Genomic DNA, 12,206 nt, shown 5'->3' with positions numbered 1-12,206 from the left:
ACCATAATTATAGAACAAACACAGCCACACCTGTGTGATCTGTCTTTCCCACCTAAAAAAATTAAGGCTGAACCTTAACTCAATGTACCAGATTTCTGTTGAGCCTTTGAAAGTTACTTAGAATGGGAAGTAGTCATAAAATTGGGATCCCACAATGAAACTGCTAATTTTTATAAGAAGAGGGAAAAATGTATGTATGGCACACTTCATGTCTTTTACAAGTGATGTCCTCTAATATGATATGGCAACTAGGCCCACAATGGTTGCTGAGAAAGTGCTGGTGTAATTTACTTTGACTTTCCTAAGCTCAGTTAAAAACAAAACAAAACCTTTACTAAAGCTGTGTCATTGGGCTCTCTCCTTAAAAACTTCTTGCAGCTGGAGGAGAAAGCTATGGCTGTATAATTCAGCAAAGCAATATAAGGCCATCACAATATATAAAAAAGGTTCAGTTCTTCCCTTCCTTTATTTTTCCTTCCTCGTTTCCTACCTACCCTACATTCTTTCTTTCTATAACTTATGGCACAATGCCTGGTTGGTGATCTGGAAGCGTTTCACTGCCTCTCTCCCTTGCTAATCTGTCATCACCTTCCTCCTCGCCTGGCTTTTATATTTGTGCCACTGTTGAAGAATTTTGATTTGAAAGAAAATGATCTACCATGGCAACAGAAGTGTCTTCAACACTATTATGAATGGTAATGCAATTAATTATTTAATTATACAATTATTAACATATGATGAAAATTTCTAATATATTTTTTGGGAATATTCAAATGTTTTGGCCACTCTGAGATCAGAGATATTATAGATTCAAAATTATAATTTTCACTTCTATTTCCTGCCTGAAGTGTGAGAGAAATTGATTGCATGATCAAAAATTTTCATTGTAATGGGAGATTTGACATAATTATTTCTCATCTTTTAATGAGAAATGATTAGTAGAATGTTAAGCATTTTTACAGTGATTAAAGTTGCAGTATTTTCAAATACAAACCACTGCATCTGTAAAATTTAAGCCTATGCTGTGACAAAACAAAATTCTGGGACAGTTTATAGACCATATTCTGTAGACTGAATATAATTTGTTAGGGAGAAATCACAAGAAATATCTAAGAAAAATGCCATTTATTTGAAAATTATCAAAATATAGCCAAATGAGCAAAATATTGAACTATCAAAATATAGAAAAACTTGAAAAATGAATTTTCAGCTCAAGTAATAACACCTGGAACTAAACAAAATTAGAATATAAAATATTTTCAGGCATAGTATACAAATAATATATTGTTAAGGAATAAATTCAGAAGTTCATGTGCTTTTAATAAGAAAAGTAAGAGCCTTAAAAATTAAATATAAAACTAAACCCACATCTAAATGCATACTTTTAAAAGTTGAAATGCAAATCAAATAAAGAAGTCCAAAGACATAAGAGGAAAAGAGAAAATGACAGCAAAAAATAATAGTGGAAAATAGTGAAGTCAAAATAAGATACAACATGTAGAAACAACACAGCTAACTGGTAGTTGTCTTTGGGTCTAAAAAACAAAACAAAACAAAAAACAAAGACAAATCCACAGCAAGTTTAAGAAAATAAGATAAAGAAAGTATTATAATACAAGTAATATGGGACTAAAAGTTGATTATCTTGTTTTTTAAATAAGAATAGCAGAAAAGAAAAATATTCCTCTTGAACTTGATTATATATATAATGTAACTTCTGTGCATAAGATCATCATGATGCATCTGGCAGACAATCTATCATGACCCATTTGAATGCTCACCTGACATCAGCAAACCATTTACTACAAATCAATATTATGAAGTGATTAAAAAGATACAAGGGAAGCATGCAATAAAAGTTGGCATCCCTTTTTTGATAAAACCTCTTCTGCATTAGCTTCAGAAGCAGTAGGAGATTGGTGTTGCACATGGCTTCAATTTGATTTCAGTGCGGCTTGCACTTTTTATCTACTTTGAGCATTTGCTGCACATTTCTCTGCTTTCTTGCTTTTTGGATTTTACTAGAAAGCATGAAGGTCCTTAATCTTGGCATGAGCAGCCCAGAAAAATGCTAAGTGTTCATAAACAGTTGCAATACTTCACTGGATTTGAGAACACTTAGAAAAATGAGTGGATTTAACAAATATTTAAATAACTTGAAATTAATTGATTCACCATGATATAAAATTTGCAGAGGAAGGTTTCTGTCTGGAAAAATACAAAAGTTCAAGTATATCCCCATTTAGGCTAGAGTCAGAATCTTGTTTGTCAGAAGAGTGGCTTGATACATAGGATTCCTGTAAAGTCCAAAGTCATGAGGAAATACCACACTGCAACATAATATTTCAAAACAAAGACATGAACAAGTGTTTGTTCAGGGCATCATTGACATACCCAATATTGAGTTCACCCAAGTTAAGCCTGGTAAACCAATGTACTTATTGAGTAACTTACATGTGTGACTTAGAGGCTACTGTATCACCAAAAGCTCACTTGACATGGATGGTCAATTACGAAAGCTGCATCACTGAAGTTTCCTCCATAACTGATGGGTGGCTCTGTAGAAGACTTCTCTCCATAGGAATTATTTCCATATCATGTAGGAGTTAGACAGACGTGTCTTGTGGATTTTTAAAAAATCCTTTGTTATTTATTATTATGTTGTTGAGTTTTTGTAACTTTCTGTGAGTTTGTAAGCCTTTGTACTTCCCTACATGAGGGAATATTCCAATCCTGAGGAACAGGTAGGCAAGAAGAACCTGTAGCTAATGAAAACATTTTGTATGAAACATTAAAATAGAGATCAAGTTGAGGTGTTAGGGGAACCTACAAAGAGAAGCATTTAATGTTTGAAGGAGTCTGTCTGTTTTAAAGGAAACCTTCCTTAGAGCCATGTTTGAAAAGTAGGTATAGTTCACCTTGCACAAGGAGGTAAAATTAACATTACATGAAAAGTGATTAAGGAACTAGAAATTGAAAAGAAGAGCATCTTTAGCAGGAACAATTGAATCATTTGTCTGCAGATGAGAAAGGTGAGACGACAGCTTTTTTACCTGTGGGCTGTGACCCCATATGGCTCATGCAGTAGAAAGTGGGGGTCACAAAAATCTGTCAAAAAGAAGAAATGTCTAAACACGCGATGGTCAAACTGCATTTTAAAGTACATGTGTAATAATTTTTGAGGTGTTACAGCAGCACTCATACATGTGTTGCATGACTCCACTGCTGCTTTTATTCTGCATACACTATAGGCATACATGGACACAGCATGTCTTCCCATTAACAGAAGCTGTCTCAGATTAAAAGACAATTACACCTTAAGAGCTGCACTGCTTTTTCTGTTTGTGTGAACTTGTATAGAAGCACAAAAGTTTAATTATGGAACAAATCCACTGTGAATATTTTCCCAGTCTGATTCCTTAGCATGTAAGTATCAAATCTGCCTATCTTTCTATTGGGCTGTGTGAAGATGATTAAAACCACTCCTTAATTTTCTAGTGAGGTTCAGAAATGAATTTGGGGATTAGGACAGGATTTTTGACAATTTCTGAAATGGTCCTTAATCTGTACCTACCATTTTGTATCATGTGTTTAGTAAAGATGTGTTCTTGTCATTTATTATTTGAAAATTAACCCATCAATGAACTCTGAAAAATGAAGGTGCTCTGATAATTTAAATACCAAATTTTCAGTCAAATTTTAATGTCTTGTGTAAAAATAAGGAACAGAGCCATCACATTAGCATGCAGATTGGCCTTCCTCTTTAATAAATATAAAAGATTTATAGTTAGCAAAGAATTATTTTTATATAATTTTTATGAGTTTTTATCAGTAAATCCCTAATATAAATACGTATTTACTTTGAATTGTGAAAAATTCTCAGCATAAAGCATCTTGTGCCAAAGTTTACAAAGCCCTAGGTGTGCCCATCAAGGGTTGCATTCATGCAGGTCCTGGGGACATGGGCACATTTGAAATATCTAAGGATATAATGAATAGCCTGGTTTCCAGAAACATAGGGAAATAATAACTGAAAGGTGAGTCTTATGGATTCTGGGGAGAAACAGGACCTAGGCTGGAACTTAAAACAACTGACAAAAACAAACAAATAAACAAAACAAAAGCCAGTGAAATATCTCCTAAAGATATTGAGAGAGAGAGACAGGGAGAGACAGGGAGAGTGAGAGATATGAGAGAGATGAGAGAGACGGAGAGAGAGAGTATGGAGAGAGTACTGGAATAGGTGGGCATTTAGGGGTGATGTGGAAACCTAGTGCAGTGGAAACTTCCTGGAACATATATGATGGTGACCCTAATGAGGACTCCAAATACTGGAGGATAAGGAGCCATATTCTGCTAGGCTCCCAGTGGTGAAACCAGGTTACCACCCAGTCACAAAACCTTCGACCCACAACCTGTTCTGCCTGAAAGATGTACTGTGGCTCAGTGCTTGTGGGAGGGACCAAGCAATGTTTGATCTAACGTGAGGCCTAAATCATGAAAGGGAACCCATACCGGGTACTGCCAAGATGGCCAGGAACTGAATGCTGGATGGCTCAGAGACCTAGGTTAGAACCTAAAACAACTGACAAAAACAAACAAATAAACAAAACAAAAGCCAATGAAATATCTCCTAAAGATACTCTGCTATACTCATAGATCAGTGCCTAGCCGAATCATCACCAGAATCTTCATCACACCTTTTGGAAGCAGATGCAGGAACTCACAGCCAAATACTAGACAGAGATTAGGGAACCTTGCAGAAGAGAGGGAAGAAAGATTGGAGGACCCAGAAGGTAGAAGACACCAGGAGAATCAGACAGCCCTCAGAATCAGTTAAACAGAGCTCATAGGGGCTCATAGAGACTGAAGCGGCAATCACAGGGTTTGTGCTTGGCCATCTACATATGTTCTTTGATTATTTAGCTTGGGTGTTTTTATGGGACTACTAATAGTGGGAGTCAGGGTGTCTCTGACTCTTTTGCTTGCTTGTGGTACCTTATTGCTCCTTCTGAATTGCCTTGTCTGGCCTTGGTATACACCTAGTCTTATTCCATCGTGTTATGCAATCTTTGGTTGATATCTCTGTGAGGCCTCCTCTTTTCTGAAGGGAAATGGAGGAGCAGTTGATCTGGAGGAGAGGGGATGTTGGTCCGGGTGGGGGCTCTGGGAAGAGTATAGGGAGGGGAGGCTGCAATCAGGATGAAAGAATATTTGTGTGAGAGAAGAATTACAGCATGAGTGAAGAATAAGTAAAAAGAAAAAAGCAAGTTAAAAGGGTCTACTTCAAATTGTTCACTTCCTCTGAGAGACTGAGGCATTAGCACTTGTGTTTGAAATGGAGGGACAGAAGAGGAAAGAAAGACAGAAGGGAGGATGGATCATGTTTATTTGTTTAATATATAAGGAAACAAAAACAAATGTTAATAAATAAACATTTAAAACACGAATTTTTATAATTTAGATGTTTAGCCTAGGTGTCTAGCTCACTATGAGTAGTAGATCTCCAGAATCCTGACCAAACATGGATTGAGCCATTGTGAATTCATCTTAGGTATCACATAATCTTTTAAAGATATAATCTATCTTTTAAGAACTTGGCTGAAAATATAGGAAAAGAAAAGCCTCCTTCAGAATATTCAAAAATACTGTGTAGATAAATAGAATATTTTGTTACTTCAGTATATAAGTATCCTAATTTTGCTAACAACAAGGAAAATGAAATGACTTTTCAACATAATAAATCTGTTTATGCCATTAATAAATAGAAATATCTACAACAGAGTGCATTTCTTTCAGAAATGAAGATATTCTAAAGGGATACTTCTGCCTCTCAAACTGACAATCAAATTATTGAAAACAGAAACCTAAAGGAATGAGAGTTTTATTCAGGAATCTCATGCTAGGGGAAGGGAAAGGCACAAGCCAGAGAAGGAACATGTCTCCAAGAAAGAGATTTCACGTAATTTAACTATTTGTCAAACCAAGGCTGAAACTAAAATCCAGAAAACATTGGGTCAATGGTGGGTGAGACCACAGCTTTACTGAGACTACTTAGATGTGTGTATCCTTGGCTATTTAACCTCAATTTAGGTACCTGAAGATTGACCTTGAGGTTTCCTTGGATCTCTCTGTTCATCTTCCCAATAATTTTTTTTTTTTTTTTTTTTACTTTCCAGTTTTAATTTTGCCTTTTGGAATACTGCAGCCAGGTGTGAAGACATGACTTGGGGCAAATGTTGTGATATTCAAGTTCAGGAACAAGATGACTTTTTTTTTCTCTTGCTAAAATGGATAAGTGTGGAAAAGAAATGAAGTCACACACACATTAAGTGTCATAAGCAGGCTGAAATACCACCCACTCTGATTTAAGAGATCTGATGCTTCAAGTGGTAATGGTGGAACCATTTTCCTAGAGTATGATGGTAATGGTGTTTTATTTGTTAATGTTGCACCTGGCCAAATGGTAGCATTTCAAGTCTAACCAACTTCTCTTTATAAAAATCTGAGGAAATATCTTGCTTCTGTTCCATCAGTGTGATCATTTCTTCCAGTGAAATACTTTGAGTTGCATATCTCCATGTTTCTCAAGTCCAGAAATATTTCAGTTATTTATTTGGATAGTGAGAAAACATGTGATGTAAAAGGGCATACAGTAGGGATGGAAGTGACTAAGCAGGGGCAGAGGGGTATAGAAAAAGTTGAAGTGTGGGGAAGAGAGATCAAGTGCGAATGAAAATACTATGAGGAAAATATGGAATGAATTCTAACATGTATTAATAATATTTGGTTAAATGCTAAAAGATCAGAGAGATAATTGGTTCTGCATACTGCCCACATTGACTATAACATGTAAGATGCAGGAATCTGGGCAGGAGAAGCTGTCCCAAGAGGTTTCAAAAGGCAGCAGGAGATTAGGAGAGATAATGACAGAAGGACTTGGGAAGGAGAAACACCTTACAGGGACCCATACAGGTATCAAGAGGCGAGGGTTCATCACTACCATGAACCAGAGCCTCGAATAGGAAGAGTACGCTCCAGGAGTCCACGGAAGCATCAGGAGAATAGATGTTTCAGCTATGGTAGAATGGGACATATAAGGAGAAATTGTAGGCAAAGAAATTCTAACAATCCCTCATGCAAAAGGTCATTACCCTCTGGGTTAAGTAGGAGATGTGGTAAGGGCAGACACTGGACTAATGAATGAAGATGGACCAGGGACATACAAGGGAACCTGTTAAGGTCGGGAAACTCTGAGGGGGGACTCCAGGGGTCCCCCACATCAAAGAAGGTTCCGTCATTTCCGGTAACTGTAGAAGATGATCTGTCTCAGAACGAATAGATAGTTCCTCGTCAATTGTCAAAGATGACAATGCCATAGATGGTAGTTTGACTAGCGATAAAGAATCAGGTAAGACTGGACAGGATGAAAAGCACATATTTGGCAGACCTCAATCAAGGACAGGTGACCTCACTTACAGGTAAAAATTAATGATAAAATTAATGTGATACTGGACACAGGGTATTACAGGATATTACTATCATTACCCACAAGTCCTGGCCAAAGGAGTGGCCTCTCAGGGAAGTGCATGTACAATTTTTGGGTATTGGGACACTATCTAGGGTTCAACAGAGTGTTTGCTTGGTGGTCTGTATTGGACTGGAAGGACAGAAAGGGAGACTGAAACCTTACATAGCAAATATAGCTATTAATCTCTGGGGTCATGATCTCTTACAGCAATGGAATACTCAAATTAACATCCCTCCAATGTCAGATAAGAATTCTAGAAAATTGCTGGATAGTAGGAAGGATCGGGTAAGATGCCATGGAAAATGGTTACCAACTATCCAGGCTGTACAGACACTCTGACCAGAGCCTTGAGTACTGACTTCAATCAGGTTGAGGATTTCAACCTAGATCTTCAATCAAGCAAATCCCATCTAACATGGACTGGAGATAACCCATTAGAGACTTTTACTACACTAACATTTTTTTCCCCACAGGACCCCTCAAGGCTACCATCGTCCAGTTTCAGCAGGAAGTAACTTAGAAGATTCTACACCCCCATTCCCCATTATTGTCTATTAGGGTAGTCTAAGCCTATTAGGAATAACTTTCTTATTGTTTAGAGTTGGGATTGGAAGGAGGTGTTCAAGTTAGACACCATTTTCACATGACTTTAGGGCTTAGCTGGAATAGACATATTATGAACAATACCAGACTATTGTATCTTCTTGTATTTCACCTTTATGATTGTTAATTTTGGATGTTTTACACTATTAAGTTTTAATCCTCTTTTAGGCTAAAAGGGGAATTGTAGAGAGACACTGTAGCCCTGCCTCCTAGGAGGCGGCTACAGGTATGGTTGACTATGCCTGTGAGGTCGTGGTCAGGGGAGGTTCAGGATGATGCATGGGGAATTCTTAAGGAGGCAACAGATGTGGGAGCGCTCTCTTTCTAGCCTGCTGCCTCAGGGCACTCTCTCTCTGGCTTGTGTTTGGCTGGTGTTTGTCTGAATAAAGACATCCTAACACTTATAGCAGCCAAACCTTGCTTCCTTAACTTTCCAGCCAAAAAAAGAGTGAGCTCCTATCTCCTTTTTCCTATAATACTCTCTCTCTCTGCCCAGCCATCTCACTTCCTCTTTTTACAGACATTCAGACCTCTATGGTGAGCTAGTGGCTAGGTCTGCCATCTGATCTTCAGGCAAGCTTCATTTGTTAGAGTAAACACAAGATATCACCACATTGCCCCTTTTTTGTCTAAAAAAAATTTAAAAGGTTATGACTAATATAAGAAAAATTATATACAATAAGTACAATAACTATAAACTATGTATATATGTAGTAAATACATTAACAATGTCTTGACCATTAACAATTGACAAATTAAGAGAACAGAGAACATACTCTAATCTATCCTATCTTGGTGAGTCCAAAAGGTTGTATCTAATTCACTTTCTATTCTAACTTATATTACCAAAACTATCTTCTTAGGTCTCCTAACCTTATATACTTTATATTTCTTTTGTGAATTTCTTTTCTGAATCTGGTAACAAGGAAAACTAACCATAACTGTAAAGTCTTCAACTATCAGAGACACAAGAAGGAAATATTTCTTGAGTAAGCAGGAAGCACAAGCAAGTGACTGCCAATAAAATGTGAGGAATTATAAAAACAACTGGCTGTCTGGACAGTCACCCAAGGTTCCTCTGCAAAGCTGAAGCATCCATCTTCTGGTTATAGGTATAGAATATCTGAAAAACTTTTGTGTGAAGCAGGATACTTTGAAGGGCTGCCCTACCTTGTTTTGGCAAAGTTCAGCAGTCCTTTCTATTGTGTCCTGCTTGTCCAATTTCAACAGCATACTGTCACCAGTCAAGGCAAGAGCACTTTCTTGCCTAGTGGTTAACATTTCCAACAAAGAAAGTGAACTCTGGTGGAGTTTCTTCAATGTCCTTTAACTTCTCTAAAGTAGATTGGTGCTTCTAGGAGCAGATGTGTCTCATTGGCTTAAAAAAAAAAGAATCTATGTTATTAAGACATCTTAAATGCCATATTCTGTAGATCACTGAAGTGTTTGAAGACTTACATATCTATAATATAGCTATGTTTGACCTTCAAAATATAAAATATGACTACAAGTTAAATTGTAATAGGTGACTAATTACTAACCTGCCTTCCCTTATCTTCCCTTATTATTCTAAATAGTTGGTGATAATAACTTTTAAGGGCTAAACATTTGCATGGAATTATTATATGAGTTACATTGGTACAATACCTTAAACAAGATTAGAAATGTCTGTAAAATATGTTATAATAAAAATAATCTCAACCTTATATCAATATACCAAAGAATCTAAGGTAGCTGGGCTTTGGTGGCACATGCCTTTAATCCCAGTACTCTGGAGGCAGAGACAGGAGGATCTCTGTGAGTTTGGGGCCAGCCGGGTCTACAGAGTGAGTGCCAGAATAGGATTCAAAGCTACACAGAGAAACCCTGTCTCAAAAAAAACAAACAAACAAAAACAAAAAACAAAACAAAAAATCCAAGCTAATGTAAAATATTTAAAGCTAGTAGTTATTTTTATGACTTAAAAGTAGATTCAATATTCTACCTTTTAAACCTATTTCTGTATCTCCCCTTATTTCTTTTCAGAATAGATGTAATAATTTACCCTTATATCCTGTCATATCTATATACCCCTTTTTATTTTCAAGAAAGGAACTCTGAATCTAACCTCCTTTGTTCAACTTTTGTGATGATATATTATTTACAGTTTATTAAAGCATGCCTGAGGATTCAGAAAGCAAAGTCAGCATCAAGCTACAGAGATCAGGCAGTGGTGGTACACACCTTTAATCCCATGACTAAGGAGACAAAGGCAGATGGGTCTCTGTGAGTTCAAGGCGACCCAGAACTCCACAAGATTGAATCAGGCTAAAAGGTAATGGGACTCATGCCTTTATTCTCAGCACTAGAGAGATAAAAAACGATAGGAGCAGTAGTCAGTCCTTGGATCTCTAGCCACACTGAGGAGAGCATAGAAGTTTGGGATTGAATTGTGATGTTTGCTGGAGCCAGGATCAATCTTAAGTCTGAGGTAGAGGTAAGAGTTAGTGCCCAGCTGCTTTGCTTTTCTGATCTTCACTTTGAAGCTTGAACCCAAATATCAGTTTCTGTGTCTTTTATTTTTTTATGTTACAAACTTTCTTCCTGACCATAAACAATAACAGCTTATAACTACCTCCCCTAAACAATGACAAATGTCTATAACCCACTGAATGACCAAAAATCATCCACCCCACATCTTGGGAATGTGGGCATATTATTCGTAAATTTACTTCCTGTTTTCTGGGGGCAGAGACATCTTTAGGGGGATTCTGAAAAGAAAAATTTGGGTTAATTGTCAAGTCCTAGGAGAGGTAGTCACATCATTTGTTGTCCAGTTACTGTGTAATTGGCAAGTACAGGGCTTGTTTCAAGTCCTGGCTAGAGTAGTCTGTAAGGCTGTACCATCTCAACTAGCTACCTAGAAATTGTCCTGAGAAGTTTGTAATCCAAAGCCAATTTAGGTGGTGTTTTTTCAGCTTAGTGGTGCTATCAAAATTCTGGTGCAATTGTCATTGTGGGACCTCATCCTCCATTTGGAGACTTCAAAGGTGAATGTTGGGTGTAGTCATAATTCACTGCAGAAAACTTAAGACATTTTAAATGTCATATGCAGCAGATCTCAAAGAGGACAAAGTAACAATAATTTTTACATATATCCAGATACAAAAACTTAAATCTTAGTGACTTGATAAAGACTTAAACATGAATTCATGTATAGAAAGCCATGAGCCACATGGCAGCATGTAAAATAGAAATGGGTTAATTTATGTTATAATAGCTAGTCAGAAACAACCCTAGAGTATCAGCTGAGGTTTCATAATTAAAGATGTCTCTGTGTGGTTATTTGGAAGCTGGCTGGTGGGACAGTGAAAGACTATCTACAGGTAGCTCTAACAAAGCAAGCAAAATACTAGTATGATAAAAACTTATCAGAAAATGAAAGAAGAAATTGAAGAAGAAACCAGAAGATGAAAAATTTGTCTAATTCATGGATTGGTAGGATTAATGTAGCAAAAATGGCTATCTACCAAAAATGATCTACAGATTCAATGCTAACCCATGAAAATTTCAACATAATTCTTCAAATATCTTGAAAGGAAAGTGATGGGGGAAGTGCTTCTGTGTATGTGTTTGTCTTCTTGTTTGATAAATAAAGTACTGTTTTGTCAAGCAGCAAGTTAGGTGGGACTAGGTGTCAAGGAGGATTCTGGGAAATGTGTAGAGATCCAGGCAGGAAGTGACATAGCTGGCAGACTCAGAGACAAGCAAGGACAAGAAGGAAGTCGTGCTCTCTGTTCTTCCTGCTCTCTGCTCTGGAGTCACCATGTGAGCCTGGGAAGACAGACGCTCCCATTGGTGTCCAAATATGATAAGTCTTCTAAAATATATAGATTTATAATAATTAAGACTGATCTAGAAGATGAGAAATCCTAGTCAATGGCCAAGCAGCATTTGTATCTAATATGTCTCTGTGTGTTACTTGGGACCTTAACGTGGCAGCAGGCAGAACTTGGGCAGTCTGGCAGAAAGCGTCCATGTGGCAGCAGGACTCGGGTGGCTTGGCAGAAAGACTTATTGTTACAGGAAAGTT

This window comes from Cricetulus griseus, chromosome 2 (assembly GCF_003668045.3).
Source record: "Cricetulus griseus strain 17A/GY chromosome 2, alternate assembly CriGri-PICRH-1.0, whole genome shotgun sequence".
NCBI classification, from domain to species: Eukaryota; Metazoa; Chordata; class Mammalia; order Rodentia; family Cricetidae; genus Cricetulus; species Cricetulus griseus.
Note: the sequence above shows the minus strand (reverse complement) of the source record.